The following is a 21279-nucleotide window of genomic DNA, read 5'->3' as shown; positions in this document are numbered from 1 at the left end:
GACAGGGCAGGGAGGTGGTTAGGTATGTTATAAACAAGGGAGAGTTATGGCTACCAGTTCAACAAGCTGGGAACTCCAAGAGAAAGGTTCTACTTTTGCCTGGCTCGTGGATGGCAACCCTTTGCTATATCCCCACAAAGTGGGAGGAGGGGAGGAAGCCCTGTGTCCTCTTCCATTCCCCAGAGCCCTACCTTCAGGACCCGGGCAGCTCCTACAGGCCCCTCTCCCAGAGCTCTCACCTCAGGGACCAGGACGCCAGTGTGTGAGTCCAGGGGCAGGAACATGCAGTCTATAGCAATTCATCAAGTGCATTCAGTGGAACACACAAAGGCCATGCTGACTGTGAAGCCATGCTTCCTTTCAAGACAAATTTGTTTTCTACAACCACATCTGCCACTGGGGATGCAGAAGGTGGCATTCAGGCCAATAGGTGCCCCCCTGGAGCTGTGGTTTAAAACACTCATGAAGAAGATGGCTGGAAACGAGACGACAGAGAGGAGGTGAGCCAGGGTAGTGGTGAGTGCCCACCGCCCCAGCTGTCAGGAGGCAGAGGCAGAAGGGTTACTGCAAGTCTGAAGCCAGCCAGGGCCACACAGCAGGACTGTCAGAGGAGGAGAGGGGAAAGGAGGTGATGAGGGAGAATGGGAAGAGGAGGGAAGAGGAGGAAGGAAAGGAGGGGGCATGTCCAGAACCTTTGACAGGCCGTCCTCCAGGGAGAAAGGCAGAAGGCTGAGTTGCATGGAGGCAGTGGGGGCTTCCAGGTCAAGTCGTGAACAAGAGGGATGCAGCCAGGGTCCAGAGAGGTTAATCCTTAAAGCCTGGCCCGACTCTCCACATGACTGAGATGGACGTTAAAGTAAATATAGGCTCCTTCTCAGCTCCAGGAGGCCATGGAGACCACCCGTCAGAAGCCCAGGTCCCCATAGACAACTGCTAAAGGGCAGGAGCGCGCAGATATTTCAGAACACAGTTAGCTCTAGGGCTGCACAGGAAAACCCCACAGAAAGTAGGATGCGAAACCTTCTGTTACACCCATGCAAGCCTGTTGGGAGGGGTAGCGTAGGCTAGGGAGGAGGGGTGGCGGCGCCACGGCGGGGGAGGGGGTGTCTATCTACACAGAAAGCAACAGATAGCTATCGCTCTATTCTGGATGTTCAGCTTCACAGCATATGTCCATTTAAAAATGATGTAGAGATAAGCCAGCAAAATTAAATGCAAGAAGCACTCCCCCTACCCCCGAGAGGCAAAATCAAAGACAGTGGCGTAAGCAGAGTGAAAGAACGGAAATGAGGAGAGCCAGGAAGCACAGAACATTCCAGAAGGCAGAGCAGACAGAATTAGTGAGCATCTCAGCCCGTCATCACAGGACAGAACCCAAGGCACCGCACCGCACCGCACCGCACTGCTGAGCGGAGACACCTAGAGTGTTGTGCTCTAACTGGAAGCTTCTCAGAGAGGGTATAAAAGTGTCCTCTGCTCAAATCATCTCATAGAGCAATGGGGGGCGGGGAACGGACAGAAGTTGATGGTCATGGTCATCAGGAGGTAAGCTCAGGAGCAAGACCATGGCAGTTTCCCTCCTGGACAGGTTCCTCTTCTCCAATACGGAATCCTCCCTTTGGCCCCCATGGGGGGCCCGCCCTCTCTCAACCATTCACAATGTGGCTAGGTCTTTGGACCTTCTTTTGTGTGTATATATGTACAGTGCATATGTACACACTCAGGCCTGCTTCAGGGATCCACCTGTCCCCACCCTCACCACCACTGCCACCGCCGCTGCCAACACACACACACACACACACACACACACACACACACACACACATACCACTCTCAGCTCAGCGATAGGATCACAATGCTCCTGGCTTTTACATGGGTTCTCAGGTCCTCATGCTTGTGAAACTAACACTTCACCTACTGGGCCATCTCCCTGTTCCTAATTGTTGGCTTTTTTGAGCTGTCGTAGAGGCTGGGCAAGGTCCTGTGGGCAGCTGTCCTCAACAACTAAAGGGCAGGAGGTCACTGTCACCACAACATGAATTATTATATGTCATCTGTCCTCTAGCAGGTCAAAAATTGTCTCTCCACCTCTGGCCCAGAACAAACCCATGCAGGAGATCCTGAAGAAGGGAGGACTTGGAGAGCCCCATGCTGTGTACCATGAAGAGGGTGACAGCTGCAGGAGAGGGGCCACCTGGTCCAAGAACATCATCGGGTCACATGGTTCACTCCCTCCACCTCCCTCCCTCTCACCCTCCTTTCCTGCTCTCTTTCTTACTCCCTCTCTCCCTCCCTCTCTCCTTTCCTCTTACCCCTCTGTCTCTCTTCATCTCCAAGGTTTCCTAACACTAAGGCTGACACTGGCCTCACATCTGTCTAGATGTGCATAAAGATGCTTCAGTGCTCTCTGTACCTGGCCATTTTGTCCACAAAGGACTTCCTGTTAGAATTTCCATGATAATGCCCCTGGGTGTGTGGGTGTGTGGGTGTGTGGGTGTGTGGGTGGATGGATGGATGGATGGGTGGGTGGATGGATGGGTGGGTGGATGGATGGGTGGATGGATGGATGGGTGGATGGATGGGTGGATGGATGGATGGGTGGATGGGTGGATGGGTGGGTGGATGGGTGGGTGGGTGGGTGGATGGATGGGTGGGTGGGTGGGTGGGTAGATGGGTGGGTGGGTGGAGGGATGGTATGTGAGTCAGTGTTCTGTCACTGTGAAAAGATACCCGAGAAAGCTTATAATGAGGGAAGGTTTGTGTTGGCTCCCCATCAATTGGTCCTCCTTTTTAGAAAGTAGTATATCTCAATGGACATACATGTGGAGAAAACTGTTCACCTGTGGCAGGCAGAAGAGGAGGAAGAGTCTGGAGATAAAATAATCCTCTTCAGGAGCATTCTCCCAATGACCTGTGTGTCATCAGCTGAGAACCATCAAGACAGATTCCCTGGCATTTCAGATCCAACTATACCAAGCAGGCCAGCAGCCCTGGGAGCTGTCCTGCCTGGGCTATGTAGCTGGCTTTTGACTCACTGGTCCCTTGGCCACCCTCTACTCCAGAATGCTGGCTCTCCTCTGGTCTGCTCCACTCTCCTGTCTTCTCTGAATCCTCTGGGATGCTCTCTTGTCTCATCTCGGGCCCAGCACAGCCAGGATCACAATTGGCGCAGAGTACTGGGGGAGGAAGGGGCTGGCTGGAGGACAAGACTGCTCCTCTGTGCCTCCAGAGCCTCTGGGGTCTGTGAGGAGTGACTGCAGGCAAACCTCAGCTGTGACTCCAGGAAGCCGAGCAGACAGGGGATTAGCCTCAACAAAACTCAGGGCCTTGGCAGCTAAATTCAAATCAAATATAGTTTTGATGTTAATTCAAGGAGTCTAGGCAAAAGAGCCGAGGGATTTTCTTCTGGAAATTGCATCAGGAGATGAAGGAATTGTAACAGCTAAGAGTCGCAAGAAGAGAGTGATTTGGGGATCAGGAAGAATCTACTTGGAGCAGCCTCCTTTCCCTGTGGTGTAGGTAGCACCAATCTTTGCTGCCATGGTGACAGGCTGGCACCAAATGCCAGTGTAGAGAGGAGCTAGCCCCCTTCCGCACAGAGTGCCACAGTCACTGAGCCTCCAGAAGCAAGAGCCAGTCACAGGGACTGGACAGACAAACGAAACAGGAGCCCACATCCCACACAACACAACATCCAAAGGTGCACTGAGCATGACCCCCCGAAGCTCACAGCCTCATACCCCAACTTCCTTCTGCTCTAGTTTTTAAAATAGTAGCTTCAAGCAACAAATGCCGATTCACTGACATGGGGTCATGGGTTGGGCCCTCAGTAAGGGTGGGCCAATGGTCTGGTCTGGAGCCATGGCTGCTGGTGGAGATGGTGGCTAGGAGGATTGACCAGGCATCTGTGTTAGTCAGCTCTCCATCACTGTGACAAAATACCTGAGCCAATCACCTCAAAGGGTAAGACGTTCACTTCAGCCCACGGCTTTGTAGGTTTCAGTCCACAGTCTGTTGGGTCCATTGCTTTTGCTCCCATGGTGAGGCAGCATGTCCCTGCAGGAGCTGATGACGAGGATGTTGTTCACCTCATGGCTGCAGCAAAGCAAGGAGAAAGGGCAGGGTCCCACTATCCCCCTTTAGAACACGCACAGGAACTTCCTTCCAGGGGGTCCCACAAGTTCCGTCACCTCCCATTATTGCCCAGGTTGGGGCCCATCCTTTAGCACTCTTGGCCTTTGGGGGGCACTCATGTTTTGAACCCTCACAGCAGCAGCATCTCTCCTATGTATAGTCACATAGGTGGACCAGCTTGGGTTTTCTTACAAAATGCGGGCTAGCTCAGAGCAGCCCAAGTGTTGACCCAGCATCTGAGGAAAGTACCTCACCTGAGCAGGACCCATGGGGCTTTCTAGGTCATGATGGTGTCATAACAGAAGGGAGAGTAGCTCCCATCCCTGGACAGGACAGTGGCAGTGTTCTGAAGGAACCCAAGGGACCAAGGAACAGAAAATGTCTTCGAGGGTACACTACACTCATCCTAGGAGAGAAGAGAAGGAATTCCCGCATATTTTCTTGCTCAGCTAGAGAATGGGGCCTGCTCTGGAGGGAAACAGCCACCACAGGCTGTATTCTAAGAAATGAGATTTCCCCTCCCCTAACACAGGAAAATATGCAAAACCCAACAGCAGACCAAGGAGGAGGCAGGAGTGTGCTGTTTGAAAGTGGACACAACTGCCTAGAGCAATACTTTCCAGAACATTCCACCATGTAGGCATGCCCAGCATCCCTCCTGCCCATTACAAAAGTCGCTACCAACTAAACAAGCAAGGAGTGGCTTGTGAACACTTTCATTTTCATAACTTTAGACAACTATGATGGGTGAAAAGCACCGAGAGCCATCAAGCCAGGCCTGGGCTCAGCAACCTGCAAAACAGTGCCTGTGAAGCATGAGGACCTGAGTTTGATCCCCAGGACCCACAAGAAAACCAGACGTGGGGCTGGAGAGATAGCTCAGTGGTTAAGAGCACTGACTGTTCTTCCAGAGGACCTGGGCTTGGTTCCCGGCACCCACATGGTGGCTCCCAATTACTTATAACTCCAGTTCCAGGGGACCCAACGCCCTCTTCTGCCCTCCATGGGCACTGTACACACATGGTACACATACATATAAGCAGGCAAACACTCATACACATAGAATAAAATGAATCTTTTTTTTTTTTAAAAAAGACAACCTATCAAAAGCAATAGTTTGCATAAAACCTAAACAACTAAAGACACTAGAGAAGGGAGGGGCTCGTTCTCACCAGCAGCTGAGAATAAAAAATGCCCAGAAAAGGAAGAAACCTAAGACAGCCTAACATCTAACATGAGCAGAGCTGCAGAGCTTGGTGAAGAGGCACAAAGTCAGAGAAGAAGGTCAAGCCTCGAGCAGTGGGAAGATGAGTCGCCAAGATGTCAGTCTTCTCCCAATCAAAATCCTAATTGAATTTTTGATAAAAAAAATTTTAAAAACCCAATGAACATGACAAAAGTTTTTAATATGAACAGATTCATCAGCAAGAGAGAGCAAGTAGAGGGGCCAGAAAAAGGACCATGAACATCAGGTGAGTAGCTGGTAAAGATGCCAAGAACCCTGGGGATAATGATGGGCACTTTAACAAATGGTTTAGGGGAGACGTGGGAAAAATAAAGCTAAATCTCTCTTATAGTTAAAAAAAATCTTGAAGCATTAAAATTCAAATGTCAGAAATGAATCTAAAAATGTAATAGAAGAAAACGTGGGTGATTTTTTTTTTATCTTGGTGTGAAAAAAGTCTTTCTAAGCATGACATAAAACCCAGAAGCCAGAATGGAAAAGACTGGCAGATTTGACTATGGAAGAGTGCAAGCCTTCAGGTCAGCAAAACACCCATTTAAGGAGATAAAAGACGTATGAGACTACAGCTGGACTCAAAGGTCAACTTTCCCTAGGAGGAAACAACAAAAACAACAACTTGGGGGTCGCTGAGGGAAAAAAATCACAACACGATAGAAAAATGGAGAAGGTGAAAAGGTGGGGGATTTACCAGAGAAGACCACAGGCTTCTACCACCCCAAAACCAGACGCAGGAAGTGAACCAAAATCACCATGAATGGGAAAAAAAATACGAGTGAAGTCAAAACTATAAAACCCACCTCCCCATGGGGAACCATGACCAAACGGAGTGCTCCCGGAAGGCTTCCCTGTGAACTCTCTGATGACAGCGACTGTCATGCCGCTTTCGATGCCTTCCCCTGACAGTCTTGCATCTAGGATTTTATCGTCTTCCATTCAAAGTCCTCATAACTGTAGGTGGAGGGCAGGGTACCATGACCCCCTCCCTTGTAATATATTTGCACACACACAAAGGTCAGGCGGCACCTGGATAACCCGAGGTGTGCGTGCCCAAAGAAGACGAGAACACGCTGATTAACTCAGGCTGGGGGCGGGGGGGGGGGGGGGGGTGTGTGACTCCCTGTCAAGAGAAGCGAGCTGTGCTCGCCTGCAGGGCCATCCCTGTCATCGTGCCGGGGATCTTCACTATCATCATTCTCTTCCATACTATCCTGCCCTTGGGAGCCTCTCCAGCTGTGATGGTTGGAATGAGAAATGGCCCCCTTACTCTGATGTATTTGAATGCTTGGTCCCTGGCTGGTTCTTTTTGGGGGAAATTATGGAACCTTTAGGAGGTGGCACAATGCTGGAGGAGGTATGCTGTGTCGCTGCTGCCAGGCCTTGGGAGTCTAGAGCCTCCCCGTTTCCAGTTCAGCCTCTCTGCGCTCCGTGGGTTGTTGAACATGCGATTTCTCAGCTTCCTGCTCTGTGGTCTCCGGCAGGACTCCCCCGCCATTTTGGATTTTCTCTGGAACTGTAAGCCAAAATAAGCTTTTCCATAGTTGCCTTGGTCACAGTGTTTCATTACAACGACAGGAAGTAAGTGACACCAGCCTTCCTCTTAGGTTCTGCATTGTGTAATCCTAGTCAATTCTTGGGAATCTTAGGGCTTCCCAGTCTGAGTACCCCAGGTTTAAGTTGCACTTTCCTGTCTCTGCCATTGCCTGCGTCTGGTTGTTCTTGTGCCTGGCTGGTTTTACAGCAGGTAGTTTGCCCCCTTCTCCCCCAGCACCCTGGCATTGTCCTAATAGTACCCATCATAACTTAGGTTTTTGGTTTTTATTTTGGTTTTTGAGACAGGATCCCATGTAGCCCAGGCTGGCTTTGAACTTGCTGTGTAGCTGAAGATAACCTCGAACTTCAGGTCTTCCTGTCTCTGCTCCTGGGTACTAGAATTACAGGCATGCGCTACCAACACACTCCTTTGTCTGGTTGCTCACTTTTGCCCTAGTTCAACCTCCACGAGGACTGACGAGGACTGACGCCGTGTCTGACTTGCCACTCCCAGGGCGACCTTCACTCACAAAAGAGCCTCTTTTTTTCACTCCTCCTTCTCTAGGACATACTTATCCCTGCTGCCTTCAGCCTCTGTAGGCCCTGACACTGTGGAGACAGACAAGTAGATCCCTGGCCCTCACTGGCCAGCCAGCCTAGTCAAATTGGAGCTCTCCAGGTTCAATGTCTCAAAAAAAAAATCAGATGGAGAGCCACTTCAGAAGACATCTGGCATCAACCATTGATCTCTGACCCCTACATATCTGCAACACACACACACACACACACACACACACACACACACACACACACACACACAAATCTGGAGCATCTGCCAAGAAGATCAATACTACAGAGAAACCATGGCCCTGATGGAAGCCACAGATAACAGAGTGAAATTGCTGATGGATGTTTGAGAGACTTCTCCACACCAGCCCCATGCATCAGGGCACCTAACACAAGTAGAATCTGGTATGCGGTAGATCATTCCAGCTGGAAAACACCTCTGGGTCCTTGAGCTGAGATGATAAAGTGCCGTGAGGACTAAGAAGGTGGCCTGGGCACTATATGCATGTGAGCTGGGTGGTTATTGCCTCCTAACACACACAGAGAAGGGTTCCTTAAAGATGCTGGTCTTTCCTGCTACCTCTCCAGGACCCGAATGTTATACCTGATAATAGTCGACTGTAGTAGAGTTTCCATACTGCTTACAATCCCTGGGGGAATGATGTCACCGTTTGCCTGATGCCTGCTATAGTGTGCTAATCAAGGCCCTGTTTCAGTCTCTTAAGGGATCTCCGCAAAGCATGTGCTTTGGTCTTGGAATGTGCAACCCATGTCCTGTGACTGACCCACACAGACATGCCAAGCCTGGCCCTATTTCCTACTTGGGGCAGCTCTGTAGTGCAGCAGTCATAGAAGTGGTCATTGCTCCAGCACAGCTCAGCCACACCTCCTCAGTGCCTGCTTCCTCCCTCTGGCCACAAGCTTGCCCCTAGGCTCTGCCACAGCATCCCTGCTTATACCACACCAGAAATGCTGAAGGTCCTTGGCTCCCTGACTCAGAACTCATGGAAGCCCTGTTGGAAGACCCCACGTCCTGGCCCCCTCCACTGCAGATGGATTGGCTGCACCTCTTCCTCTCCAGTCAGGGCATGAGGAAGCCCAGGCCAGGCACCCAGGGCTTGCCTCACTGACAGGCATGCCTAAGCCACTCTCCACCCACCCCAGAAGGTGTGAGCAGATTTCTCACCGTCTGCCACTGCTCATTGTTGGAGGGAAGCACCAACCCCCCGGCATTTGTTTGAAGGAAATTAGATCCTCACCTCCCCACTAATGAAGCCGGGCTGTGCAAACAGGGAGGCGAGGCAGCAGGCTGCTTGTCTCTCTGGCGGGTGGTGGCCCAGAAGTTGGCGCCCCAGGTGTCTCCCAGCATGCATGCCTGACAGGAGCAACCCACGCCAAGCTGGCTCACGGCTTCCCCAGGTGACACATCTTAGTGGGTGTGGATCCCAGCCCAGAGTTTTGAGCAGCAACCTTCTTGGCAGTGCTTAGGGTGGAGAGTGCCCCAGGCTCAGGACTGGCCTAGGTCTCTCCCCACCACAGGCACCCAGGCTCACACAGGCCTCCTCTTGCTCTATACCTGCTGCAGAGCCACTGTTGGGCACATGGATCTTTAAAATTCATTTTAACTGAGATAAAACTCCGTAACTTAACACTTGCCATTTTAAAACGGACATATCAGCAGTTTCTAAAACATTCACCTCTTTTAATCACTCCCAGAGAAACCTTGAATCTCTAAGTTGTTCCCATGCCACTCTGTAGTTGTTATTTTCTTTGGGGGCACCAACCCAAATAAGATAGGGCAACTTATTATTAATCACGAATGCTCCACCTTAGCTTAGGCTTGTCCCACTAGCTCTTTTAACTTAATTTATTCTGTATCTATTCATCTACATTTTTCTTGGGGCTTTTTACCTTCCTTTCATTCTGTGTGTCCTACGTTCCTGCTTCCTCTGTGTCTCTCTGTCTGGCCCCTGGCATCTCTTTTCTTTCTTCCCCCAACCTAAATTTCTCCTCCTACTTACTCCTCCTTCTCACTATTGGCCATTCAGCTTTTTATTAGACCAATCAGGTGCCTTAGGAAGGCAAGGTAAAACAGCAACACATCTTCACATAGTTAAACAAATGTAACACATCTTTACATAGTTAAATATTCTGCAACATAAACAAATGCAACAGATTTTTATATAAACAAATGCAACACATCTTTGCATGTTAAGCAAATATTCCACAACACCAGTCCCCCAGCTCCTGGCAGTCACTAACCCACTGTCCTCCTCTGTGAATCTGCTGCCCCACCAACAGAGTCACATAAGGCCTGGTCTCTCCTGACCAGCTTTCCACACAACACAATGTTTTTAAGCTCAGTCCTTACGGATAAATGTTCTTCAGTCCTCTGCATGGCTGAGCAATATTCCACTGGATGTGTGAGCCACACTTGGCTTGTTCCTACTTCTGGTTATTAGGGATAATGCCTCCACGAATATTCATAGACTGATCTGTGGGGACATGTCATACCTAGAGCTAGGCTGTGGTGTTCCTAAAGTTTGCATTTTGAGAAATCATGGGCTCACTTTCCAAAGTAGCCCACTTATCTGATGCCTGGCTTCAGGATCTCTGAATTTGACCTAACCTTGCTACTTCCTGAACCCCATCCTGGGGTTTTGGCTTGCATGTCTCTGATGGCCAATGTTGAGAATTTTCTTTCTCCTGCGCTTCCTGGCCATGTCAGTATGTAAGTGTCATCTCTGAAGAAATGTAGATATCTGTTTTGGACTGGGCAGCTTGTCTTTTTTTTTTTTTTTTTTTTTTTATGTTGTAAGAGTTTGATGTATATTCTGGATAGCAGGCCAGAAAGTCTGCTCCTGGCCTGTGAGGCACCTTCTCCCCTCTCTGCAAAATGGATTGCTACATTTGGTAAAATTCAATTTATTCATGCTTAAGCCAGGCATGGCACACGTTTTTAACCCCAGCATCCAGGAGGCTGAGGCAGCAGATCTCTGTGGGTTCAAGGCCAGCTTGTCCCACAAAGCAAGTTCCAAGACAGCCAGGGCTACACAGGGAGACCTTATCTCAAAGAAAATCACTCTTTCTAGATTGCTATGGTTTGGTGGCCTTCCTAAGAACCCTCAGAAATGTGGACTCACGACAGGACTCACCCAGGAGGTGACAGGCTTTATCTCTCAGAACCTTCAGTTTTTGACCCATTTAGACTCACCTGTTGCAGATGCTGTGAGGCAGGGGTACAAGTTCATTCTTTCATGTGACGATACACAGATCTTCAGCACCATATGTTCAAAAAACCATTTTTACATTGACTGGTGTGTTGCAAGAATTCCTTCTGTGGGGAAGATGTGAATCACACTCGCGCTTTCCTCCTAAATGTCAAACCGAAGTACTAAACCAGAGTTCCCCCTAGCGGGGGAGTCACACCAGGGTTAGCTTATAGAGCCTGGGTGAAGGGTTACAGGCAGGAACGTGGGTGGCCCTAAAGCAGCCATGCTGGAAAGTCTTCATTCCCAGCACAGACATGGCTTCCCCACAGCCACATAGTGAAGTCCCTTCCCCTAGTTCTCCCCAGCACATAGACTCTACCACCTTCCTGGACCTCAAAGCCTCATGCAATTAGGGCAGAATTGCTTACAAATGACTGAGAGAGGCATCAGGATGCTCAGGCGAGGGTCCCATGACATTCTCAGCTCCCTCCTTCTGTGAGGACATGTCAGCAGCCACCAAGCCCAGCTGGGATTGTCTTTTGCAAACAGCACAGCTGGTCTTAGGATGATGGTGGCAGTTTGGCTCTGAGGACAGTGTTATACAAATGGTCACCCTTGTTAAAAATCAATTGACCTTAAATTACTGCTAGACTCTCTATTTTATTTTGCTTTTGTTTATGGGAATTGGAACACAAGACCTCATGTATTTGGCAGGCTCTCAACCACTGAACTAGATTCCCATTCTCTTTTTGTGCTTTAAAATGGGTTATCTCTAAATTGCTTGGATTAGCCTTGAAGTTGTAATCCTCCTGCCTCAGCCTCCTAAACACTGGGCCTGGTGCCATGCGTCTGCAATTCCAGCTACTGAATTGCTGGATAATTCTGTGTCCTTTATCAGTAGCTCAAAGTAGCCTCCTGGGTCCTGCTCTTTTGAAGCACAGCTTGTGCGTCCTAAACACTAGAAAGTTCTCTGCTTCCACATTCTCCATCTTCCCTCCCTGATCCCTGATCCCTTTGTGTTCAGAAAAAACTGTGAGAATGGCCTGAATTCTAGCCAGGGTCATGGTGGACATCGACAGGGAGCTTCAGGGACAGGGTGCAGGGGACATGAGGAAAGAGATTCAAGATGTGTCAGGGCAAATCATATGTGAAACTAGGAAATGACATTGCTGTTTCAGGAATGAGTTGAGGCCCTCATCAAAATTAGATGCTTCAAGGACAGGAAAAATGAATTGACCAAACATACACATGGCCAAGGACTACTTCTAGAATATTGAGTCTTGTGACTCAAAAAAAAAAAAAAAAAAGATAAACACCCCAATAAAAATAGGCAATAAATAAAAATAGCCAGGCAGTGGTGGCACACTCCTTCAATCCCAGCACTCAGGAGGCAGAGGCAAGAGGATCTCTGTGTTTGAGGTCAGCCTGCTCTATAGAGCAAGTTCCAGGACAATCAAGGATAGCTAAAGCTACATAGAGAAACCCTGTCTTGAACCCCCTCCAAAAAAAAAAAAAAAGCAAAGGAAAGCTGGGCATGGTGGTGCAGGCCTGTAATGCCATCTACACAAGAAACTAAGGCACGAGGATCATGAATTCAAGGCCTGCCTGTACTACAGAGCCCGTTTGAGGTCATCATGGACAACTTAGTGAGACCCTGTCACAAAATAAAACATGGGTGGGATGTAGCTCAGTGATAGTGTGTTTGCCTAGTGTGCATAAGGTCCTGGATTCAACCTCCAGTAGTGAAAAACAAAAACAAAAAACCAAGAGTTCAAGAGAAGTTCAAAGAAAGGTGTTGGTTTGGGGGTGGGGAGGTGGGGAGGTGGGGAGAAGCCTGTGAATGATGCATGGGTCATTAGTGTCACCAAGTCACTTAAGGAACGTTCGTCCCATATATACCACCTAGCTGATACACCCCAGTGTAAAACCTCACAGAATGCTGCTGAAGACACAGGCTCCTGAAACTCTTGGGCTGGGCTAGGGGTGTCTTTGGAAGCACCAGAATGACCTCTAAAGGCATGCACACATTCACCACACCAAGAGTGTCCTGCTCCTCAGTGAGGAGCCCAAACCCACGTAGCCTAAGACCTGTACGCAGACACTCAGAGAAATCGACTGCTGACAGCCCCAAGTGGAAACAGTACACTAGGAATCAGTGGCTTGGCCACACGGGAAAGGAACAGATCTGAGTATACAGACCTGTGGGGAGGGCATTCGTGCTCCAGGGAGGACGCCATACTCCAAAGGGAAGTCGAGCTGACCAGACAGAAGTTGCCTCAGTGTCCAGGGAAGGTTTGGAGCGATGGGACAGCAGTGTGGCTATCATCTGGTGGCTGCCCTGGCTGTGCTCATTTGTCAAAAGGCAGAGAACCGTAAAAGCAGAGGGGAGAACTCAGCTGTAACAGGTGGACCTCACCAACCTGACCTGAAAACACCCAGGTAAGGCTGAGGCTGTGGCCTAGCCTGGGGCACTGCAGACAGACGCAGCATGGACACACATGAGCCCTGGGAAGTATGAGGAATGCACTGTGGCTGGCAGTTTAAACTTGCCTTTTTTAAGAGGTAGTATTATGCTAAGTGGAGGAAACCAAGCACAGAAGCCATGTGCTGCATGACTCCCAAGGCAAGCAGTAATGAGGACAGTATCTGGGGTACTGGGCTGGAGGTGGCAGACAGGATTAACTGCAAAGGGGTAGGAGGTTGGTTTTGCACTGGGGGAAGGGAGGAGCCCTTGATTGCCTGACAGCCACCTCACTGTAGTTATTTGTCAAAACCCATTGAACTATGTGCTCAGAGGGGTAAATTTTTCTGTATGTAAATTCTACTCCAATTATGTAAATTAGACACCCCTGACTTTTGCAAAAGTCAGCTGAGTGAAAGAGAATTGTTAGATAAACAATCACACAGGTGATGTGCAGAGATGGCGGAGGAGGGACCGGGGGACAAGGGACACAGTTACTGATTGAGCTTTTCTGAGAGAGGAAAGTCCCTGACGGTGGGTAGGCAGCTGTTCTCTTCGGCCCCCATCTACAAGGTTGCATGTGTTGGTATCTGTCCTGGATACAACGAGAACTCCCTCGATTCAGGAAGCAGGCATTCCATCTACAGGGTATTACTGCCAGGTGCTGGGAGGCCAGCAGGTTGGAGATGCCAGCCTGCAGCAGAGTAGGGTGACAAGGACCCTTCCTGTGCTCTCTGGGAAGGGGTGGTGAGGGTCACCAGTAGAATAACTTTGGGGCTCTGGAGTTGCAATTGCCCAGGGTATTTGTCCTGACCCTGGGGTGATCAGGGTACAGAGCCCCAGAGGGTCAAAGTACACAGAGGAAGAGTTTGGCTTACTCTAAAGACATACTGGCAAGAGTGTTTCCTGTCTCTGGGACCTGGGAGGGTCAGCAAGTCCCCTTGACACAAAAGCACCAGAAATAGTAACCTAAACACAGGCTTCCCTTGGGCTGGAATGAACTCATGCCAGAAAAGGAACTTAGCAGAGGCAGAGACCTAAAGAAAACTGTCACAGGGACTGTGACAGGGTGACTCTGTAGTAGAACACTTGCTTTGCAGGAATGAGGCCCAGGATTCCATTCCTAGTCCTGGAAAAAGTAAACATTCCGCCACTCTGGAATGCATGCAGTGTTGACCTGGAGTGGGTCTCTATCCAAGCCTGATGTAGGGCACAGGGTAGTTAGTGATGGATGAAGAGACATCCATTGCCAAAGAAAGTCACTCACACCTGTGTTGACATCCATCCCACAGGCTCCCCCGGACGCTGAAGGGCCCACCTCCCTCATCTCCACCCCTTCAAGGCCTTCCCATGGTCTTTGACATCTCTCCCTCCTCAGCACAGCTCTGCAGAGGGCTCCTGTGTCTGGGGCTCTTCCCACCTCTGTTGCCTCCCCATCCCTCACAGTGAGCAAGGCCACTGCCATGTCACCCTTAGACCTACAAGGCTCCGGCATCGTTTGCTATGATGGACAGCTTCACATGCCAGGAGCCGCTGGGGAATTAGGTGGGTGGGAGAGAGTGTGAGAATAGAGTCAAGCCAGACATACAAGACACAGCCACTGTCCTCCACTGGGCCCTACACTCACTGGGCACTTGCTGGCAGGATAGAAGATGATGATGGTGGGGGACAGATGGGGTAAAACCAGACAGGAAACGGGCTTCTAGCTGCCTAGGACCGTGGCAGGCATGGGATGGCTCAATGCTTTTGGGAGCATTGGCCTTCTGCACTGGGTCCTCCCTTTACAGATTTGGGTCCTGCTTTAAGGTGGCATGTCCCAGAATGGAGCAGGTTCTCCCTGGTGGCTGGGGAAGGGGGGTAGTCCTCAAGGCCACTCTGCTTCATCTTCCCGGCATGAAGTTCTTTTCCAAGGACCTTCCTCATCTACCCATTGTATTCCATGCCCCCCCCCCAGCCCCCACCAAACTGCTTGCCACACCAGCTCATGCATCAGCGGGGGTCCTGATGCGGTAGGAGTGGGGCTTGTTCCCTGAGACCCCATGTTTCCCCCCAGTTTCCCTCCAGTTGAAGCTGGTTAGTGACGGGACTGCACAAGCCGAGTCTGCACCCAGAGCTCTCCCTTTTGTGCGAACCCCACAATCCTGGTGATCCCAGAAGAGGATACCCTGGATCATTCTATTCATAGGATTTGCTGACTCTGATAGCAGAGGCTGGGGTGCAGGTGGTGAGGCCAGCATGGGCACTGTGCCAGCATCAATTCTGTTCATGCCCATGATGGTGAAACCAGGCTGAGCAAAGGAGACCAAGATCATTTCTTTGAAGCTGCTAGAAAATGTCCAGGGCTTGCAATAGCCTGGCCAGGCCTCTCTGTCTACCCTCTCCCACTGGAAAGCGGCAGGAGGCCTGTACCCTGTGTGTGGTCACCTAGCTGCCTCTCCTGCCTGGTGGGGGTTCCGGGGACTTCTGGGCTCTGAATCCTAAGCTCTCAGCAAGGACTGAGGGGGGTGGCCTTGGGCAATGCCAGCCAGGGACCTGGCACAGCAGCTCCCGGCCCTCGAGTGGCTCCACTCTCTGAGTCTGGCCATTAGCTCACTCTGGGCACCAGGAAGCTGCCACTCTCCCTGCCTGGCTTTTAGTCCAGCACAATTAGGACCCATTATTTCTGCCGTGTTGATTCTTGAGAAATCATTTTAAATTGTCGTCCTTTCTCTCTGCTTTGGAAAAGGAACGCAGCAAAGAAGATGAAAACAGAAAAGCGTGCCCACACCCCCCGCCTGGCTCCCTATGCCCCCCTTGGTTTCCCCATTTCTCCTGACCCGTTCCCTTGGCAACCAGCAACTGGCTGCTGCAGTATTCAAAGAGAATCTCACAACCACACATCAATGAACGCAGGGGATGCTTCCAGCTGCCTGAGATGAGAGGATGGACAGACAGACAGACGCCCAGCCACCCCAAGAAGACATGCAGACAGACAGCCATGAGTAGAGAGAGCAAAAGACAGAGAAGAGGAGGAAAGAGCCAGCATGAAGAGACAAAGAGACCCCCAGGATGCCAGGGTGGCTAGTTAGAGTGAAGCAGAGATAGGCAGCCAGGACAGAAAGAGAGACCCAGAGAGATAGCAGAGACAGACAGACGGGGCATGGAAGGAAAGGAGAGAAAGGGGAAGCTTGGGACAGGGCATAGCTAGAGTGGAGGCTGATGCCCCGGCTGAGGTCCTGGCCACCTGCTCCCGTCCTCCTTCCTCTCTTCCTTCCCCTCCCCCCTCCTCTTTTCCCCCTGCTCCCAGGCAGACTTCTCTCACCTGGCTGTACCTCCCTCCTGCCCCTCTGCCCCTCTGACAAGGACTGGTTTACTTCTGAAGTGGACAGAGCCCACGTCAGGCATATCCTCCTGACACCATCCTGTCCCTTTCTAAAAGTGAGAATAACTGCTGCTGGGGTGCTATTCCAAAACTTCCAGCACAGCGAGACCTCTCTATACAAAGCAGCTCTGGGGAGGCCAGGGGTCCCTCAAGGATGAGCCCAAGCTCAAGGCACCTCTATGGCTCCACATGGGAAGGAAAGGGCCTCAGCCCTGGCCACCTCTCACACCCTGGCTCTCCTCCTGACCCCTGCCTTGCCTCGTCACCCCACCTGTCCCCAGAGTCCTCAGCTCCTTACATCTGCCTGAAGAAGGCCGGAGAAGGAACCCAAAAAAAAAATGCTGAGGTCAGAGGTCAGAGTCAGGGCAAAGGTCATGGGTCACCCTCAGAGACAGTATGACAGGCCAAGCAGGAACCCTCCAGCACCTCTGCTGTGGATGGATCACCATGGGCAGCACAGAGCTTCCCCAGACCCGAATGCCAGCAGAAAGCTGCAGCCCAGAGTGGCCGCTCCAGCAGAGAGTGTTGGCTATCAGGGTAGTGAATGCAGAAAGGACCAGAACCGAACCCAATCTCCCAACAGAAGAGTCACACAGGAAACAAGGGGGCAATGCAGGCTGCTAAGGAGCCTGGAGCATGGCTAGAATGGAGGAACCTCCTGGGTGCTAGGGGAACCGAAGGAATGCCCCCTCCTGGGTATTGAAAGAGCCTGGGGGATGACACCCTCCCCTGCTGGACCATGGAGGAGCCTGGGGTTCATTCCCAGCCTGGGTGCTGGGAAAGCCTGAGAGATACCTCCTCTTGCATGTGGGTAGGTACAGGCTCAGCAGGACAAACCATGCCAGGCTTTGAAGAGGAGCTGAAACATGGACTTTTAATGCCCGCTCCAAGTTTAATTATTGATGGCCAGTTCCATTTTTAAACAGCTGTAGGCAGAATGAGATTCCAGAAGCTAAATTGCAGCCTGTAGTGCTTGCCTATGGGTCAGTAAAGGGTGAGGTGCAGGATCTCAGTCCATCAGAAGGGGGCACCCTTGTCAGGGCTGTGGGGGGGATGGGGAGGGGCCCCTCAGAAGCCAAGCTGCAAAGTTTTACCCCTCCCTGCCCAGGCGGCTGACCCGACAGCTCCCCAGGCTGCTGAGCTGAAGACCTCAGTGGGACTGGGGGGTGGGGGAGGGACTGGCAAAGGACTTCAGGTGGCCAAGAAAGAACCTCCGTGAGGCCCCTGTGTGTGGTGTCTCACAGGAAGTATCGGTGTCACAGGCCTACAGCCTCTGAGGTATTCTCAACCCTTGACTGGCTCTGCTAGAGAGCAGGCTTGAGCCTCTCCCAAGAGAATATCCAGGGGCTGCCCTGAGGCCACCAGGGAGAGTCTGCTGAGGCTCCCTTTTTTGCAAGGATCTGCAGGATGGGACCTCAGGCTAGCTGTTTGAAGCGCAGCCTCTAGGCTCAGGCCTGGGGACACCAGCAGGTACCCTACTAGGTTAACAGAGCCTACGCCCTGTCAGTCACAGCTCTAGCCCATGGCCTCAGCTGTCAGGTCAGGATTCAGGAAGGCTGCAGTCCCTTCAGGGGTCATGGTCGAGGTGCCCCAGGGTGGCCAGGCCTGCAGAGCTGAGGGAGGTGCCCACCATCCTGCTCAGCCTCTTTGCAGCTTCAGCCTGCCCCCACCAACCCTGCCTTCACATCAATTCCCCATGGCCTCAGGTAGTTGATGTTCTGTCACTTGTAACCAGATATATCACCCTGAACCTACTGGCTCAGAAGCTCTGGATTCTTAACAAGGTCCCCAGGTGATTCATGCCAAGCCTCGCTTACGTACAACTGATGTTCAGGACTGCCAATTAAGGGGCTGTGCCGCTGGCCCCACATCTTTGCGAGGAATCTCAGTCTGAATTCCTTCAGGCCTCCCCCCTCCCCCCCACACACACACCAGTGTGGGCATCCCACATGCTCTCCCATCCCCGTGACCCACAGTGGGACAGGAAGGGACCTGAGCCCCCACCCATCCCAGATCAGCCAGAGACCAGGAGGCTCCAGAAGCCTCAGGTCCTTTCCAGAAAGGCGATTGGCACGGAATGGAGGACAGGACTGCATCACAGAGGTAGCACAGAGAACAAGGGGTGGGATCCTGTTCCAGGAACTGCCAGTCGCTCTACAGACTGTGCCAGGCCTCCACTGTAGGTGCCACTGCTGTGGTGGAGTCCCTTCTGGAAGGTTCAGTATATGGACGTGGGAGGACGCAAACACAAAGGCCACGTCAGCTTCCTCTCAAATGTCTTGTGGTTGAAAACATGAGCTTTTTCTTGACCTTCCTTCCTCCTCATTAGAAATAGAGACGTGATGGTTGGAGCTGGAGTAGCCTTCTGGGTCAGTGAAGGTTACACCACAAATTGAGAAACACAGCTGGAGGATTGTGGAGCCACCAAAGAATCAGAACTGACTATCTCTGGGCTTTGTCTACAAAAGGGAGGGTGGGTGGTGGGTGAAGGTGCTGGATAGTAAACTAACATGTAAGCAAACGATAACTTCGTATATAATAATAAAGTAAACGGTGGCAGCCCACTGAATACTAAAATAGAGTGAGGGGAAAGTTCATTTCCAGATAGGGTCTGAGAGGAACTCAGTGCAGAAGTGACTTCTAAATGCTGCCCTAAATAAATGAAGACACTGAGGGAGACTTAGCGCTGTCTCATTGAGATGTGGCGAGACACATGGGCCATAAACATGATTGGTTGGAGTCTCATCGGTGCTTGCCGATGTCAGAAGACACCACCAGGAAATGATCACACAGGGCATAGAACAGGGAAGGTATTTACGGGGACCTCTGAGAAAGGAGTTCCATCTAAGGAGAAAGACCAAAGCAGGAAGGAAAGCTGCTGATCGGTGTGGAGTGGACAAGACTGTGTGTGCGCACGACTTGCTGAGTCCATTTAGTGACGGATGTACATGTGCTTAGGGCTGGCCACACAGGATTGGATAACTTGTCAGGAGGCTCATGCCTGGAGAAGACTGAGTCTCCCACTCTCCTCAGCCATCTGTAGCTCTTCGTCTAGAGGTAGAGTTTTGTGAGATTTCCCCCATCCTTACACAGTTGGTAGAAAGTAAATTGGCTGGCAATTTTGGAAGAGATTTGCACGTCTAAAGCCAAGCACACAGCACCTCTGACCAAGTGGTCCTCTTCCAGGTCTGTACCCCATTGAGAGCCTGGGAACAGCTGCAAGAAGAGACATGTACTCACACTCACCACGGCGCTATGGACACTCCAAATACAGAAGCACCCCACTACTGATGACACCAGGAGAGGTAGGATTGCACACTGGAAGCCAGGACCTTCAGAGTACCACTAGCACACAGGCCTCCACCCCTCTTGCCCCTCCCAGCCTCTGGCTTTGTGGGTAGAGCGACCTGACCAGGGGTGGGTGGTGGGATCCAGACAGCAGAGAGATGAATGTAAGGTTGTGGGGCTATTTGTAGGGAGGTCGAAGAGGTCCTGAGGGAGAAGGCTATGACAGACCAGTCCTTAGTCATAAATCTGCAATCAATTTCATGCCACCCACCTGCCTAGTGTCGGACAAAGAGTGTCCCACAGGAGGAGCAACCAAGGCAGAGCAGAGAGGCACGTGGCTGAGAAATAGGACCCCAGCTGGACTCATTCCTGTTCCCACAAAAACTCCCCATGAGGTAGGGAAGTGCTCACCATTGCCTAATGCACCTAACCATAGGGAAGACTGGCCTCCAAAGCTGAGGCATCCATTCCAAAGCTGATGTCCGTGACACCCTGTCACCTAGGCTGTGTGCTGGCTTGTTGTCTGCCAATGTGGCATAAGCCAGCATTATCTGGGAAGAGGGAACCTTAGGTGAGACCATGCCTCTATCAGATTGGCCTATGGGCAAGTCTGTGGGGGCATTTTCTTGATTAACAACTGATATGGGAGGGTCCAGCTCACTGTGAGCAGTGCCACCTCTGGGTGGATGGTCCTGAGTTGTGTAAGAAAGCAGATTGAGCAAGCCATGAAGAGCAAGCTAGCAAGCAGTGTTCCTCCATGGTCTCTGCATCAGTTTCCTGCCTCCAGGCTCCTGCCTCCAGGCTCCTGCCTCCAGGTTCTTGACCTGAATACCTTGGATAATGGACTACACCTGTAAGATAAAAATAAACCCTTTCCTCCCCAGTTCCTCTTGGTCATGGCGTTTATCACAGCAGTGGAAGGCAGTCCAATACCAGCTGCTGCGTAGTAGAGGGGAAAGATGGACATTTCCAGCCTCATTGCATCCAATACGATGAAAAAAATGTATAAAACTGACCCAAACACACTGCTGAGCAAAATAAAATACGAACAGAACAGATCCGTTAGTCCAGTCAGAGAGTAAGATCCTAACACAACCTCAAAGCACAGGAATGCAAGGCTGGCTCACATGAGGGGTTCAACGTGTCCATAGGCTAAAGAGAACTCTCAAGACACCCCAACTTCTACAAGTAAATTGAATAAAATTCAAGGTCTAGCCTTGGTTGGTTATTATTATTATTATTATTATTATTATTATTATTATTATTAAAAGAAACTTTCAGCTTCAACCCATGGTTGTTCAGCTCTATTGCTTTAGGCCTGTGGCAGCATAGTGTGCCATGGTAGAGGAAGCCTGCTCACCCCATAGAGACTAGAGGCTAAGATAGAGGAAGGGGCTCGGGTCTCAGGGTCCCCTTCAAATGCACCCCTCTATGCGCCTCCCAATAGGCTCCACCTCTTAAAGGTTCCATCACCTCCCAT

The sequence above is a fragment of the Peromyscus leucopus genome, chromosome 3 (genome assembly GCF_004664715.2).
Source record: "Peromyscus leucopus breed LL Stock chromosome 3, UCI_PerLeu_2.1, whole genome shotgun sequence".
In the NCBI taxonomy this organism is placed as follows: domain Eukaryota; kingdom Metazoa; phylum Chordata; class Mammalia; order Rodentia; family Cricetidae; genus Peromyscus; species Peromyscus leucopus.
Note: the sequence above shows the minus strand (reverse complement) of the source record.